General features: G+C 53.5%; 1 long non-coding RNA gene across 1 annotated transcript in view; it reads left to right on the top strand.

The window, feature by feature from the left end:
• The window catches only part of LOC131482413 (uncharacterized), a 140323-nt gene extending 133706 nt beyond the window's left edge, over positions 1 to 6617 (top strand). The window contains exon 3 of the long non-coding RNA XR_009246974.1: positions 5684 to 6617. This is a non-coding gene — a long non-coding RNA (uncharacterized LOC131482413). The remainder of the gene's footprint in view (positions 1 to 5683) is intronic.
• Positions 6618 to 16712: the final 10095 nt, after the last annotated feature.

Below are 16712 nucleotides of genomic sequence, written 5' to 3' on the forward strand. Positions count from 1 at the left end.
CATCCCGCCCAGCCAGTTGGGGCTGAACGAGGCAGGTAGGGAAAGGAAAGCCATCTCGCCCTGGTCTTGCAGTGTCTGGGGACTCCTGAAATCCACCTTTCACTCTTGGCATCCAGGGCTTCGTGATTCCAGCTGGTGAAAACGGGAGAAAGCCTGGCCTGAAATTTCAACAGGAAAGAGCCAGAACTTAGCCTTTCCCTTGAAGGACTCTGGAGTCCTGTGACCCCCTAGCGTTTTCCTTGTGGCTGTTTTCTTGTTCAGTCCCTCCCCTGATGCCTGCCAACTCAGTGGTGGGTACAGTGGTAAGATCACGAGCTTCTGAGCTGCATTCATCAAACATGATCTCGTCGCTGCTACCTGCTTGGAATGGGGCCTCGTGGGAGGACCCTGGTTTCCGTGCCCTGCTGCTGCTCCTGCACAGCCCTCCCTGCCCCATCACTCTCCTTGGGAAGACTGCTTTCTGTTGAGCGAGCTGCTGTTTATTGCACCTCCTGGGAGCTGGCTCCCTGCATGCCCTGTTTATGAGGGGAGGATACTGAGGCTCCGCGTGGTGGTTCATGGCAAGACCCAGAAGTGTGGGGAATCCAGGGACCGCTGTCAGGAATGCCACCCATCAGGCAGCCGGAGCTGTTGGCTGAGTCGGCCCGTGAGGGTCCTGTGGGTTTTATCACAGCGGGGCCTTGGGACCTTGCCTCTGCCAGCTCCTTGCAGGCTCTCGCCTGGGCCTCCTGGCCATGTGTGGCCGTTGCCTCTGCCAGCTGCACATTGGACTCACCTGGGGACCTTTAGCTGCTGCCTCTGTCGCACCCTCCTACCCTGGGATTTCACTGGGCTGGGTGTGGCTCAGGTAGTGGAATTTTTAAAGCTTCCCAGGCGATTCTAAGGTGTAGCCAAGGTCAACAGCGAACCATTGATGTGGGTGCAGGGCTGCCCTGGCACTCAAGTGGGTGAGCCTTCCTGTGCCCCCCAGGGTGGTCTCTCCTACTGCCAGGAACCATCCCGCCCCAGGTGTCCACAGCACTCACTGGAGAATCTCGCTCTAGAACAGTGAGTGAGTGTCGAGGCATGGGCCTCCCCTAGGGGTTTTGCTGACCTGCAGTGTGCTGGGTTGCACGCTCACAAGTTCCTGGGTGTCGTGGCTCATGCAATTGCCTTTCCATCAGCTTTCTGTGAAAGCTGAAGCTGTGAGTCAGTGACGTGTTGCTTCCATTCTGATGACTAGAAAACCCCAAAGCAGCAGTGACTTGTCCGAGACCCAAACGCCCTGTCCTGTTATGCAGCTCAAAGCCAGGGAAGGCTGTCCCAGCTGCACAGTGGTCCTGTCGGTCCCAGGGATGCAGCACTGTTTGACTGTCTTAGTGTCCCTCATAGTCCATGGTGGCTGCAGGAGCACCAGCTATCGTGTGTGTATTGAAAGGCAGGCCGATAAAACAACAACTCATGGAGATTTGAGTCCTGGCTGTTCTGAGTCCAGTCCATCTCCCTGGTAGTTCTCCTGGAAGAACAGCTGAAGATGGCCCAATTACTCGTGTGGGTGACTTGGATGGAATTCCCAGATTCCTGGCTCCAGCCTGGCCCATTTCTAGCTGTTGTGGTTATCTGAGGAGTGAACCAGTGGACAGAAAAGCTCTCTTTCTCTGTCATTCTGCCTTTCAGATACACAAGTCTAAAAAAGGTGGGGAGGGATCTCCTCTTAACCTCTATTGAACAGCACCCTCCGAACCCCTGTAGTGTTTCTGTTTGCATTTCGCTGTCCAGATCTTGCTCTAGCTGGCTGCATTGGAATCTGGGAAATGCAGGGGTTTTGTTTTGTTTTGTTTTTTAATAAGTCCAGAACTGCAACATGCCAGCCGAAAATCAAAGTTCTGCTACTAAGTATGAAGAGTGGGTTAGATATTGGGGTGAGCAGGCAATAGCTTCTGCCCGTGTGTGCATGCCTAATCTTCCCCCAAGAGTTATCATTTATTTGGTATCCACCACGCACCAGGGGCCTTTCATGTATTATCTCATTTAATCCCGAGAACTTTACGAGGCAGCTAATAATATTATCTCGATTTTGCAATGACGAAACTGAGACTCGCTGAGATTAAGCGACCTGCCCGAGGTGCGGCCGGCCAGTGGTATGTGACCTGGGATCCTTCCTGCCTCAGTTGATCCCTGCTTTTCCCCTCCTGAGCCGCAGACGGCTAACCAGCACTTGGTAGAGCCCACACCCCCGACTCGCTCCATTCCCTGTTGGGGGAATGCAAACAGAGCCCACTCTCACACCAGCTCCTCCGGGCTGAGGTCAAAATGTCTCCTGGGATGGACCTTCCCGAAAGCCTGGGGAGCAGACTCCATTTCGCGCTTTCTCATTTACTTTATTTTGTTTAAACGTATTTGTTTGAAAGGAAGAGTTACAGAGGGAGAGAGTGAGAGAGAGAGAGAGAGAGGGTTGGGGTTGGTTCACACCCCAGATGTTTGCATGCCTGGGGATGGGCCAGGCTGAAGGCGGAAGTCAGGAGCTTCTTCCGGGTCTCCCACGCGGGTGCGTGGTCCCAAGGCATTGGGGCCATCTGCTTTCTCTGGGCACAAGCAGGGAGCTGGATCTGAGTGGAGCAGTCTGGACAGGAACTGGTGCCCATTTGAGATGCCGGTGTTGCTATACCCACTACGCCACAGCACTGCCCCCCACTTTTTTTTTTCATTTTGAAGATTTATTTGAGAAATAGACAGATGTTTTTTGTCTCCTTTCCCAATGAGCATGATAGCCAGGGGGTGGGCCAGGCCAAAGCCGGGAAAAAACTCCACTTGGGCCATCTTCCGCTGTTTTCCCCGAGCACCTTAGCAGGGAGCTGGATGGGAAATGGGGCAGCCAGAACTTGACCAAGCGCTGTGGAATGGGATGCTGGCACTACAAGTGAGGGCTTAGCCCACAGTACCAGCCCCATCCTCTTCTCTCTTCTAGCTTCCAGAGACCACCGCCCTTCCTCGCCTCATCACCTCTTCTGTGAATCCTGCCGGCTTCTGGCTTTCCTGCCACCTCCCTTGGCCTCTCTCTGATAGGGACATGTGAGGATATTCACGGCCTCTTGAGATAATCCACCCGTTTCAGTGAACTTGACTTACCAAGCCTTCCCCAAAGTGGCATTCGCAGCACGCAGGGCTCCGGGTGCAGGTGTTGGGGAGGCTCTTACCCAGCCCCCTATAGCAGCCCTCGCTACCTTCCTGCCTCCCCTTGTTCCTGGTTTTCTTCCATGGACTGTTCCAAATAGAGTGTACACCCTTGTCCAGGTCTTTGACCAGAGGCTGGAGTCCAGGTGTCCAGAGATTAAAGCAGTGGCAGAGTAGTGGCTGGAGGGCTGGTCTTACCGGCTCCCAGTGGCAGTAGCAACAGGCCTGAAAACATCGAAGGGACATGCACAGGTTCCGGGCTAGGAGGGAGGGCTTCTAAGGCTACGCAGTGGGTCAGATCTCTAGGTGCTTGGCGAGCCCTGTGCCTCCTATTGCCTTGCTCTAGGCTAACAGAGGCGTGTCCTTAGCCAAATACAAAAGCTCCCACTGGGCAGGGGGAGGGGGTGAGGTTCTGCAGATCCACAGCTCTTTTCCTTGTGCCTGAAGTTGATTCCCTCATCCAGGGCCTCTCCGCCCTGGCCCACCGTAGTCCCCTCAGCTGGGTCCTCTCATGCTGGGATGATAATGTGGGTTGTTGCATATGTTGCTTTTTATTATTATTCTTTTACCAATGCCTCACAACATCCTCCCCTCCGTGTTTGATGTCCCGTTGCCAAGTGCATGCAGTTGCCTGGCAACAAGAAGGAAGTTGCTGTGTGATTCACCCAGCCGCTGCCAGTTCAGTTGCTGGCTGTGTGCGTCTCCCAGGGGCAAAGGCTTTTTTGCAGCTCCCTCCGGGATGGTCAGAGGGCCAATGCCCACTCCTTACCCTCCAGTTCCAGAGGGGAAGGGAAACCAGAGAAAGCTTCGTGAACGTTCACCCGTTGGGGTCTGGAGGCTTGGGTGACACCTGGTGTGAGTGCTCCCACCAAGCAGAGAGCCACCTGGAGTGCCTTGCACCTCCCTGCACCTTGGCTATCACCTTGCTTTCTTGTGTATGTGTTTATTTTTATTTTTGGCAGGTGATTGAAAAATGCAGGTTCTCTTCACCCAGTTTCTCTGCAGAGAAATATGCCTTCCAGCTGTTCTTCTCCAGGTTTATTTTGAAAGCAGAGGAAGAAAGGGAGAGACAGAGATCTTCCGTCTGCTGGTTCACTCCCCAGATGGCCTCGATGCAGAATGAGGAGCCAGGGGTTTCATCTGGGTCTCTCACATGGGTGCAGGGGCCCAAGCACTTGGGCCATCCTCCACTGCTCTTCCAGTTGCGTTGGCAGGGGGCTGGAGCAGCCGGGATTCAATCTAACACCCATAGGCGATGCCGGCATCACAGCTTTCCCTACTTGCCCACATGCTGCACCTGCCCCTGCCCATAGCATCTTCTCAGTGCCCTCTGAGCTCCACTGCCCCTGCTGAGTCTGTCCTTCCTTCTGGGTCTTGGGTAGCTGTGCCGTCTCCACCAGGGATTCCACCGAGGCCCACGGCAAGGAGCACTCCTGGGCTAAGTGGCAGCCCTTCTCGGTGTCCAAGATGCCTGCAGGATCTGTAGGATTCCCACCCAGATCCTGCTGTCCGCGAGCCTCAGACTCACCTGTGGACACCCCGGGGAAGCATTGCCCCTCTACTCGGACCCTGGAGGGAGGGGTTGGCCTGCCTGGCTCCTTTCTGTACTCCAACGTCCAGTCCAGTGTGGCACTTGTAGACATGTGGGCGTGTCCTTGTCCAGGTTCTTCCTCCTGGGCTGATGGTGATGGCTGGAGTTGGGAGCCCAGAGAGCACCTGTTAGAAGGCCCAGAGTCTTTCTGTGGGTAGGCCCCTCCTGCAAATGGCTCAGCTGAATCCATTTTAGAATTGAGACGGCAAGAGCAGGTTTTAGTACAAGGGTTAAGACAGTGCCTGGGACGCCTACATCTCATAAAGGAGTGCCTGAGTTCAAGTCCTAGCTGTGCTCCTGAGTCTAACTTTTTGCCAAGGTGCATCCTGGGAGGCAGCAGGTGATGGTCCAAGTGCTTGGGTCCCACCCACCTGGAGGCACACGTGTGCCCGTCTCCCATACCCTCTGCCCGTCCCCCACTGCCCTCTCTGGGTGGGTTGTGAGTGTCAGGGGAGCTGTGAAAGCAGAGAGAAGTGCAAGCTAAACTGGACATTAGGATCAGAAACCAGACCCTATCCTTTCGTGGCTATGCTGCCACTCTAGGTGCCTTGGTTTTCCTGTCTATAAAATGGGCAGCCTGACCCCTCCCTGCTGCCTGGCCTCTGCCCCATATCCTGCAGGTCTGAGCAGGAATCCAAAGAGCAGGATTTTCCATGTCTTTGAGTCTGCCTCGGTGAGCTGGGAGTGTGGAAAATGGGCCCCCGCTGTTGCACTGGGATTGTGGAGGGGTTTTCTCAGTGGTGAGTGCATGCAGAAGTGCCTTGAGAGACACAAATACTCCATTTCTGCCCAGAGCAAAATGTGTTGAGCATGTTCTGGTCTGTGCTGACACTTACAGAGCAGTAGGCACCTGTGGCCACAAAGGATGCTTCGTCCTAAAGATGTGTTCTGAGAAAGCAGAAGCCGAACTCTCACCCTAGTCATGTTTTGGATCCGTAGGTCCCGGCCACGGAAGGAAGATGGAGCAAGGGCCGCTCTTCCTCGCCATGTTCCCCACGGACCCCCACGGAGGACCCAGCTGGGTCAGACCATCTCTAGAGAACTTCTTGAAGAAGTTCCATCATGACTTCCCTTGGAGAATAGCAGAGAACCTCGCCCCGAGGGATCATCGCCACATTGACCTGACGTAACAGGGTGGCTGCAGGCGAGGACACGCCTGGTCCAGACTCTACGCTCCTTTCTTGGACAGTTCCTGTACTGCTGTCTCAGAGAGACGCTTCTCCCACCCCCATGTGGGCCGCGGAGGCCTTTGTGCCACACCCTGGCTTGCCCACACCCCCCACCCCCGTGTCTGCTGTGCTCTGGGACTCGGTGTTTCTTCTTGCTTGCACCGTACTCTCCAGCCGGATACCGAGTGAATAGTTAACTTCGTGTAGGTCAAATGGGATCTTAATTTTCATTCCTGCTCCTTCTAGAAGAGGCCAATGTTTGTGCCTGGCAGGGACACCTCTGGTCGTATCCCTTCTTGCTTATTTGCAATCTGCCATCCCCTTCGACACACCCCCTCCCACACACATACCTCCCATCCCCAGGTTCCCGAGTGACCAAGGGTCAGGACAGGAGTTCCCCGGACTCTCAGATGTCCCCATCCTCGGTGAACTGGCCATGGCAGGGGGCGTTGGTCATGAGGCCTTTAGGCTCCTGTCCTCCATGTATGACTTTTTTGTGTGTCACGCACAGGTATACATCTGGAAAGATAAAAACGAGTGCTGGCCTTCTTCCTGTCAGCTGTGACCCAAGACCCATGACCAGCTGCACAGACCCCCGCTGTCATGGTGGCAATTGAGGTTCGTGCAGATCACGGTCTTTGCGACAGAGCAGCCAGCCACCAGGGTTGGTGAAGTTCATGAAAGGCATCCTTCCCCCAGGGCGTTCTTGTCTTTGCCACTCCTTTCACTCTGGCCGCCATGCACATGGTTGACAAGGCTTCCTGTCGGTCAGGGTTCAGCCTCATCTAATATGCAGTGTTGAAACTGTTGCGTGGGGTGGGGGGGGAGGGCTGTTTTCCTGTGTTGTAGATGGTGTGTGTGTGTGTGTGTGTGTGAGAGAGAGAGAGAGACCACTCAGTACCTGGGGTGTCCTCTAAGTAGAGCCGTGGAGTCCCCGTTGGCAGCAGCTTCACCTCAGCACGGAATGACCCAGAGAACATTCTGGAAGATGTTGGTGACACAGAAGGGGAAAGATGGCTCGTGAGTTTCCCCTTGCTCCCCTGGCACACAGTTATGGCTGTGGCATTACATGGATTCCAGAGAACTGAGAGCCAGTCATGCCATGGCATAAATGCTGTTGATTGCAGAGCCGTAGTGGAAGGCAGATGGGGAACAGCCCCATCAGATGCCCAGCTCGGGCCCCTTTCCACAGACTCAGAGGCACTGGCTCAGCCACATCCAGGGTTAGCAAGAAAGGTAACATCCTGGCATTCATGGCCCTCTGCTAGGCATGAGGGTTCATACTCCTGATTCTGTAGTTCTGCTGTTACGATGGGCTGAAGGCAACCCGTTGGCCTAGTTTGCCTAGTTTGCCTAGGCAAAGAGGTGAGTGTTAAAGTGAGGACAGCTCTGTGCAAGCCAGAACAGTTGGCCACCCTCTGAGTGATTGTGTTACTGCTGCTCTTGGTTGGCTTGGCTGATTGCCGCTCAGGTCTGTAATCTGGTCACTTCCTTGGCTACTGGACTGCCAGTAGATGGTTGCCATTGGATTAGACCCCAGTCCTGACCAAGCAAGCTGTGCCTGGATGGTGAGATTGGGTGATGCTGAGTGATGGCCTGGGCCAGAAGAACCAGCCGAGATCGCATCCTTCAGGAGGGCGTCGTGGGGGGCAGGCACGGCAGATGTCTGAGATCTCCTGCCGTAGTCCACCTAGGTGGTAAAATTCACTTTTCTGACCAAAAACAAAGCCACTCCTTAAGATTCAAAGACTTGGAGCAGAGGGCAATGGATCATAACCTGTGTGTTACATCGAATAACGTTGTCTGGAGAGCAGAGCAGTCGGCTGGAGAATTTCCTGAGATGCCTTTGAACTCTGCGATTCTGGAGAATGCCAAGGGCGTGTAAATTGGGGCTGAGTATGTACTTTCTCTCTGCCGTCTCCCGGATAACCTTTGAGGTCAGCCCAGATAGTGTGGAGAGAGAATCCCCCGCCCCACTTCTCACCTTTGCAGCAGGCATTGGTTCCATCTGGGACGAGGGAGTCCGGAGGTACAGGGGAGGGGAGAGCGGAGTTGTGCCAGCCCCCGTCTTCTGATGTTGCGATAGTGAAGAACAGCTGGATGACTAATTTACACATTTCCTTTGCTGTTTAGAAACAGAGTTATGTTGTTGGGACCAGGGCCCCTGAGGCTGCTGCCTGCTGCCTTTTGGGGCAGCTGGCCTCTATCTTTTTTTTTCTTTCCTCCTCTCCCCAAGAGCATGCCCCTTCCTGAATCCTGGCCATCTTGCCTGGGTGGCCAAAGGAGGCGAGCACATGGCAGGGTAGTGACAAGCATGCAGACACTGTGAAGCTGTTCTCTCTCCTTACTGCTGGGATAGCCGGTGCGCAGCGCTGTTGGCCCTGGGACGCACTCCCACAGCCTTTGCTATCCCTCAGGGTGACTCACTGGCTCCTTGGGCACCAGCTTTCTTTTGCAAAAGACAAAAGGCATTTCAGATGTGCCCTCCCCCCGCCAATGTGTCCCATGTTCATTCTGCAATTCCAGAAGGGAATCCTGCTGTCATGCCAAAGGCAGCAAGCTCCCCCCAGCCTCTCTCCTTTCTTCTCATTCCATATAGAATCTTAGCGGCAGAGGGGGTCCCAAATACTATCACCCTTCTACACCCTTACTCCAATGGATGCTGGAACCCCCTTTTCAGACACTGGCAAGGAGTGGTCCAGTCCCAGACGGGAGCCTGCCTTGGCTGAGAGGGAGCAAGGACTGTGCGAGAAGGAGCAGCGGTGCTCATCCCAGCAGAGAAGCAGCAGGATTGGAAAGATAATCCATGGCTGCCAAGTGGCCGTGTTACCAATTTCTTGGTGTTGAGCTAAGTGCATTGTGCCGTGTCCCCAGTATCTATCCGCCTCTTCTTTCTGGGTCCAGAGAGTGTGTCTTCTACTGGTAAAAAAGCACCGACGAGAAAAAGATCAGTTTTCGTCTCAAGGTCCCTCACTCTGGTCCCTTCTGAGAATGATGGGGTTGAGCCACGCTGTTCCTGCGCCCATGTGTGGCTCTGACATCCATGGTGCCGTCCTGTTTGGTGTATAAACCAGTGGCTTGCTAGGAACTCATGTGTGGTAGACCGGCTGATCTCTCTCTCCTGTAGTCCCATAGTCTATGAAACGTCACCCAAGATACAATACAAAGTTGTACTCATCTTGCCTTAGTTCTTCATGAACATAACTTCATTTCAAATTAGCTCAGCCTCCCCCATCTCTGCTCAAACGTCCCTGTAAGATTTTTTCATGTCCTTGAAGAAACTGTTAGAGAAACATCTGTTCTCTTCATTGGTCTTGGAAATCCAAAGCCATGGCCAAGCAAGTGTCCCTCCTCGGGAGGGGAAAGTTTTAAGGACACGGGGTGGCCTGGAGACTGTAGCTGGCCTTGGGTAAGACCCTTTCGTGCTGAGCTCGTGGACAGCAGGTAGAAGAGACTGACCTGTGCTGGGGTGGAGGTGGGTGCAGCACAGAAGTCCAGCATGCCAGTCCAGCCTTGCTCTGCCCTACCAGCTCCAAGACTATGGAAGCCTTTTTCCAGGACCTCAGTTTTCTCATAAATAGAATGGGATGAAGGAGGGGCATTTGCTCATGTTGGTCTTGCTGTAATATTTCGCGATCATCCCCTGATGACAGCTCTCCCTCCCCTTGCCTTTGGCCGAACAAGGCCCCAAAAATACAGCTGTCGTGGGAAGTCCATTACCAGAGAGTACTTCAAAGCTGTTTGCACTTGTTGTCAGTTGCAGTGAACACGAGTTTGTTGAGGGAGACAGCAAATAGACACGCCGGCTGATGACGGGCGAGGAGGTAGGGGCTGATGTTTACCCCGGGGTGAATGAGAGGGGAGGGGAAAAAAAACCTGCCTGCCATTTTGACCAATAAATAAAAACTGGGAGCTCCGCGGAGCTAAACCCCAGGGGATTTATTAGTTTGCTTAGTGAAAGGCAAATATAAAGTCTTAAGCTGACCCGTCCTGGGACCTGCCTCTTGGCTTTTGTATGCCGTCCGGCGCCGATCACCGGGTACTTCGGGTTATCAACTCCTGTTGAAAGGTTTGGAAAATATGCTTCCTCCTTCAGCTGCCTCTTCCCCCCATCGCCGACATATTTTGGTAACTTCAGTCTGGGTTTTGGAGCTGTAAGGAGTACAGGGTCCTAGTGAGCAAGCAGCCCTGAGAGCGGCTAATATCCAAGGCTGGGTGGCTCATGGTGGGGAGTCCCTATGGGGTCGTCCTCATGGGTTAGGGCGGCGGCGGGGGCAGAGTGGGGAGTCCCTCTGTCCTGAATGGCCTCTAGGCCTCAGATCAGATTGTAAGGCTAAGGCCTTGTCCCACATTAAACATGCCACAGGTGTAGTCACAAGTATTGGAAAGGAGCAGGTGACCGTCCCATCCGAGGCACCTGCCTGACCGGTGACTTTGCCGTGGCAGATGAGCTCTTCAGGTGGGGCTGTGAGTGTTCTCTGAAGCCCAGGAGCCCACGGAGTGACATAGCAAAGCAGAGGAGCCAGCCAGGTACCCCGTCCATCCAGTTTCCAGGTCTGAGCTGCAGGCACACTGAACCAGGCAGGCAGTGAGCCTTCCCTGGCTTCTGGTCTCCCCAGCCCAAACCGAGATATCCCCAAAGCTGCAGTTCTGGGGCTTCCAGGTCTCATGACTGGTCACCCCTCTATGGTGTGTGGTTGGGTGATAGTGCTGCTGTAGGTCAGACCCCATGTGCCCTCTTCCAGGTCCCCATCGGGACTGGTGCCCCTTACCAGTCCGACAGGGACCTACAACCATTGCTAATGCCAGGCAGGAGCTGGGAATGTTCTAGAACTTAAGAAAGTTTCACCCATGTTCCAGTTATGATTTTTGATTAAACTCATGATTTCTAATCATTGGGCAATTCTTTGTGGAGTTTGTGTTTGTTGAAGGCAGGTGCTGGACACCTAGCCTACTGGAATCCTCTGAATCTTTGTAAGCTTGTGTCCAGTGCTCCTTTCTCCAGGGAAGCCTTCCCGGATAGTTCTTTCCTGTTCGACTAATTCTGAGCTACCTTTGACATCATCTTTTCAAGCACCTGTCATTGGATAGATACTCAGAGAATGCTGGTCCCTCCTTTGTTGACTATACATGTTAAAATCTCATTTACTAGACTTGCAGTGCAGTTGTGGGTACCCTTCTCACTCACTCACACACACACACACACACACACACACACACTTTCCTTTCTTTAAGAACAGGCTCGAGTCAGTCCTTACTCTTTGAGATTTATCCTTGAAACGCACTATATGTTCAGCTCACATGGCAGGGTATTTCATGTGCCTGTTCACTTAATCATCAGAAAACAAATTGAAGTGCACCGGCAGCTTTAACCAAATACTTACTGGAAGAATCAGAATTCAAAACCAGGCTCCTTGACAGTGTCAAGTTCAGGACTTGTAAATGTGCTTGAGGTAGCTTTTTATCTGGGAGATGGGTAAGAAAGATGTTGAGTTGACACGACCTCTTTACCACCTGTTACTGTGTGTACCACCAAGTTGTCTGCTGTTTATCCATGACTAATCAATAAAGCGTTATCTGAACAACAAAGTGTGTGGCTTCATGGGTTTCCTAATAGGAGCTCTTCTTGAAATAGAATGTGGTAGGGGCTTGTTTGGCCAGTTATCTGTGAGGCAGCTTTGTATTCAAGGTGGGAAAAGGGAATATGAATGGCAAAATTTCAGATGCAGATTTCTCCAAGATTTCACTAAGAGAAATACAGAAAAGCAAAACAAGCCATGTCTGAGATTGCACCTGCTTTCAAGATCGCCTTTATAGCCTGCTAGACAACATCAGCCTGTGTGCAACTACCAGTCACACTTACTAAATGACCTCGTGGTCAGCCACTAACGGAAGCTCAGAGTGCAGCGTCTGCCTGCTTTGGACTGTGGTAGGAACTTTTCCAACAAGTCGCCCTGGGAAGAGGATGGCTGATGACGAAAGATTCTTTGCCATAAGGGCAATACTGGGGTCAGGGCCTTGGCACCTGGGAATGAGAAATAGCAGTTTAAGGAGGCACTGGCCAGAGAGAACAGGCCCAGGGAGGACCAGTGTGTGCCTGGCCGCCAGGAGATCTCTCCTCCCCTGGAAAGGAGCATGCGAAATAGAACTGAGGAGAGCAGAAAGGTGGGCGGAAGCTCCCGTTGGGGGAAGAGAAGCCCCCTGGAAGCTCATCTTGTAGCTGCATTCACCCCAGTTAGAGTTTGGACCAAAAGGGCATTTCCTATGGAACAGCTTCAGGCAAGCAGCAGATAAGGGGCCCGGGAGCCCAGATCATCAGGCAATCCAGGAAGTAGTGCAGGCCAGTGGTTTACAAGTCTCTCCCATCCTGGAAAGCTGCTGAAGCCTCGTGTCTGCAGAGAAGGACCCTGGGGCTGGGCGGCGGGCAGCTTGCCAACGGCCAGGGAGCAGTCCCAGAGGCCCTGTCCCTCCACCACTGGAGGCTGCTCTAACAGGTCACCCTCCCATCTCTTCTTTCCTCTATTGGGTTTTTGTCACCTCCACATTGGCTGAAAGTGAGGTGGTGGTGGGATCCATCCTTCCGTCTTAGGATGTCATGATCCTAAGGGGCTTCCTGCTGCTCCTTGGCCAGTGAACCAGGCGAGGCAATGGGAGAGGACAAGCTTGGCTTTACCTGCCTTGGCCGGCAAGCAGCACCCCTCAACTGTGCTCATTTTGTGGGTGAGGATGGGTCACGAGATCTGGTTGCAAAAGCCTAGAGGATGGAGGGGAAGAACTTGATTGTTGAGGAGCCCTGAAGGATTCTGCTGCATAAATAACCCCTGCCCTGGCCTCCCACCCCTGCCATTGCAGTGAGGGAAGCCCCTGGGACCCGTGCATTCTGGCCTTCAGGAAGCCCCCTTTTCACAGGCCTGGGTGTATAGGATTGCAGCTTTTCTACCGTGGATGCCAAATGTTCTTATTACAAAATAGTTTGGAGTTTAAGAATTTATTCATTAGAAAGAGTAACAGAAAAGGAGAGGTGGAGAGAGAGCTTCTGTCTGGGGCTCACTCCTCCCGTGCTCGAAGTGACCAAGGTTAGATCAGGCTGAAACAAGGAGCCAGGAGCTCCACCTGGGTCTCCAACATAGGCAGTCAGGGCCCATGCACTTGGACCACCTGCTACTGCCTTCCCAGGTACGCCAGCAGGCAGCAGTGTGCAAAGCAGAAATACCAGGGACTCTGACTCTCAGGAAGGTGGGATAGATAAGCAGGAAGGACCAAGCAGTGGCCCACCTGGGCCTGAGCTGCTCCACTCACCTCACAGTGTCACCTCAAGGGAGAACTGTGTCCACCCGCACTCAGCTTCCTTCCCGTCTGTTTCTTGGCTGTTGGCAGGTGTAGCTGAGTTCTCGCAGGTGCAGCGCTTCCTCTGCGTGGCGTCTTGGCTTGTTTTATCTAGGTTGAGCGTCCTTGTCTCTGAAACGCTTGAGACCAGGAGGGTTTGGGACTTTGGATTCTCCCATTTTCACACGCCTGGAGAAATGTCATGGGGGATGAGACCCAGATCTACACACACAGTTCAGCTCCTTTTTCACATCTGCCTTCCACGTGTAGCCTGAGGGTAATTGTATGTGGCATGTCGAGTGCATCTGTGTTTGGTCTGCCACTCAGCACATGAGATCAGATGTGGAATTTCTCACTTGGGGCATGTTGGTGCTCCAAGGAGTTTCCGAGTTTGAAACCATTTAGATTTCATGTGTTGGGGGTAGGGGTGCTCGATGTGGAGCCACAGGGGGTCTGCACTGATTTTGATGTTTGTGCCTCTTGGGAAGAGGACACTGTAAGTGGAAGGCTGTGTGCCTTGGCCTGTGTTGTTCCTGTATGAATTGGCCTCACAGATTTTCCCTGGCTGCCAAAGCTTGGTTTGATCTTGGTATATTCTTTCTTTTATTTATCTATTTGTTTATTTGAGAGGGAGGGAAGGAAGGGCAGAGAGATAAATTCCCATCCATTGTTCCACTTTTCAAATGCTTGCAATGATCAGGGCTGGGTGTGGCCAAATCCAGGCGCTGGTGATACAATCCAGGTCATGTATGTGGGTGGCAGGGGCCTAAAGACTTGAGCCATCATTACCCTTAACCCCCAGGTCTGTATTGGCAGGAAGCTGGGATCCAAACACTCTGATAGGGCAGCAGACATCTCAAGTCCTGGGACACATGTCCAGTTCTGGTGTCACGTATTAGTCATCCTTTCATGACCGTAACAAAACACCTGAGGCAAGCTACTTGTAAAGCAAAGTGGTTATTTGGTTCATGGTTGCAGAAGTACACAGTCTGATATCAGGCAGACAGATCCATGGAGCTTTGGCCCATGGCGAGGGTGTTCTCGGTGGCACAGGCATCCCACGGCACAAGACAGGGTGTATGCATCTATATGTGTCTCATTTATATCCTAATAAGACAAACATGGGTACTCCCCCCCCATGGCCTGAACCTGATTCATTCACTTCCCAGACCTCCCACCCGTGAACTTCATAACCACACTATGCTGTGGAGTTGACACTGCCTTATGAGGTCAGGGCCAAGCAACGCCCCAGAGCACCAGGGCACTGAGCCTAGTGGCACATCCTGGCTCTGGGGGTACCGAGTTCCCTCCCTGAGGTCTTGCACCTGGGCGTCAGCTGGACTTCAGTGTCCTGAATGCCACGTTCTCTCCTGCACCTGTAAGACCTCCTGGCCTGTTCAGTGTCCTCCACCAGGATGGAAGCCAGGAAGCTAACATCAGGCCTGCTGGGGAGGCCCTAGCCAGGCAACCTTCTACATTTCTCCACACCCAAACACACACACACACGCACACGACAGTCCCCCAAATGTGATAACCTCAGTGGCCTTGGATTCCGGCACCAGCACAGCCTGTTCTAACTTTGGCTTTCCTGGCACTACAAGAGAATGGAAAGGCTGCTGTATTTATGGGCTGTGGGTCCAGAAGAGCATTTAAACAACAACACCACCAAACCAACAAACAAAACCTCCTAAAGGAGTCTCCTTTCCAGTGAGGAACATTCCCTGACCCCTCCTCCAGTAGGTCCTGGTCTTCTCCGGTGTTTGCATAAACTTTCTTCCATCACCCTGGGATGGCCGTTCCCTGGGAGGGACCAGCTCACTTCCTTTGCCTCTTTGTTTCGATTCTGATCATTCCTCTCTCTAGCCCCACACGCCTACTAGCAAAGAAAACGCATTTGCTACACAGGGGTGCGGGGAGCAGCAGCTCCTTCCTCCCGCTGGCGCTGGCGGGAGTCTTCCCTGCTCTCCTTGCTCCCTCCCTGCGGTGGAGTTTTGCCTTTTAGCTAGGCAGGCTGCAGGAAGGGGTGACAGGGCAGCTTGGGGGCTGGCTGGCAGCTGCCCCTCTCCGGGGGAGCTCAGGGCAATGGTTGAGTGAGAACCAGGGAGGGTAGGAGGTGGAGCAAAGGAGAGGAACCGATGCCAATAAAAGCTGGCTGGGACACAGGGGTTGTGGGGGCTGGGAAAGCCATGGCCCACATGACTCCCCGGTGAGTATCCATGTGAGCAGAAAGCCTGAATTTTTCTCTGGCCCCCCAGCAGGTAGCTTATTGTAAAACAGTTCATCCAGAGGGGGAAAGTACCTTGTTTCAGCATTTTAATGTTAGGTTTTTTTTCTTGGCTCTGTTGCTTGGGAGAAAGGGGCTGGAGAGGACTGGCTGTCTCCTAGCCCAGAGACACAGAAACACAAACCTCCCGCCTCCTGGTGGCAAGCGCCTCTCGCCCCATGAGCCCCGGGGCCCTGCGTGCATGTTTGCACTGTCTCTGGAATCTTCTCTTGTCCCCTCTGTCCCTTACTTCCCTCCTGTGTTGGGAGGGAGGAGGAAGAGGAGGTGCAGGAGGGGAGGAGACACCCTGCCCCTGGTGACAGCTTTGCCAATGCTCATTTCAGGCTTCAAATGCATTTCACTTTCTAAATGCCTTTGCCTGGCTGACTTCAGAAAGGCCCTGACTCATGGGCAAATCAGTGGAGCCTGCTGGCTGCAGATTCCTCTCCAGGAATTCAATGGGGACACCAGGAAGGGGCTGGGGTGCTGGCCCTGGGGGTGGGGTGAGGGGGTGAGTTCTGCCACCATGTCCAAGCTGTCTGAGGGATGTGTCACCCGGCCTGTATTCCAGAGGGTCACTGTCACAGGGGCTGCAGGCCAGGTACCTGCTGATGGGGTGGGGACACGAAGAAAGAAGCTGGCCATTGGGCCCTTGGACACCTGTCTTCTGGGGGTTGGGGGGTGAAGGGCAGCATTCTTTGTGCCAGGGCATGAGGACCACATTCACAAAAGCCTGTTGTGCTTGGAGCAGGGTAAGGGGGACGATTCTTAGTGTGGATGTGGGTGAGTGGAGAATTCAGAACCTGCCTTGATCCACGAAGGTACTGCTGGTCCCAGGCCCCGGAGCAGCCCAAGATTTGGGTAGGTTTTTCTAGACTATGGAAAGAACAGCTAATGATCCACTCCTAATCCAGTGTCTAGATCCCTGCTGCAGGATAAAAATTATTATTTCGCAGTCAGGTGCCATGTGTGGGGGGGTCGGGGCTGGGGACAGTGTGTCCTTGTGCTTGGGCCTTGCTCTTGGATCAAATCTCTTGGTGAGTTCCTGCTTTGGAGTGACACGAGCTGGCCTTTGTGACCTTGTTGGGGACAGAGTTCCCCTCATTGCCTCCAGGGGCTACATGTGGGCAGAGAAAGCCGGAGAAGGCATCTGGGATGCCTGGGAGGGAGGCGAGACCAGCGCGAGCAAAATGCTGCAGAAGCAAAATCC

The sequence above is a fragment of the Ochotona princeps genome, chromosome 17 (genome assembly GCF_030435755.1).
Source record: "Ochotona princeps isolate mOchPri1 chromosome 17, mOchPri1.hap1, whole genome shotgun sequence".
NCBI classification, from domain to species: domain Eukaryota; kingdom Metazoa; phylum Chordata; class Mammalia; order Lagomorpha; family Ochotonidae; genus Ochotona; species Ochotona princeps.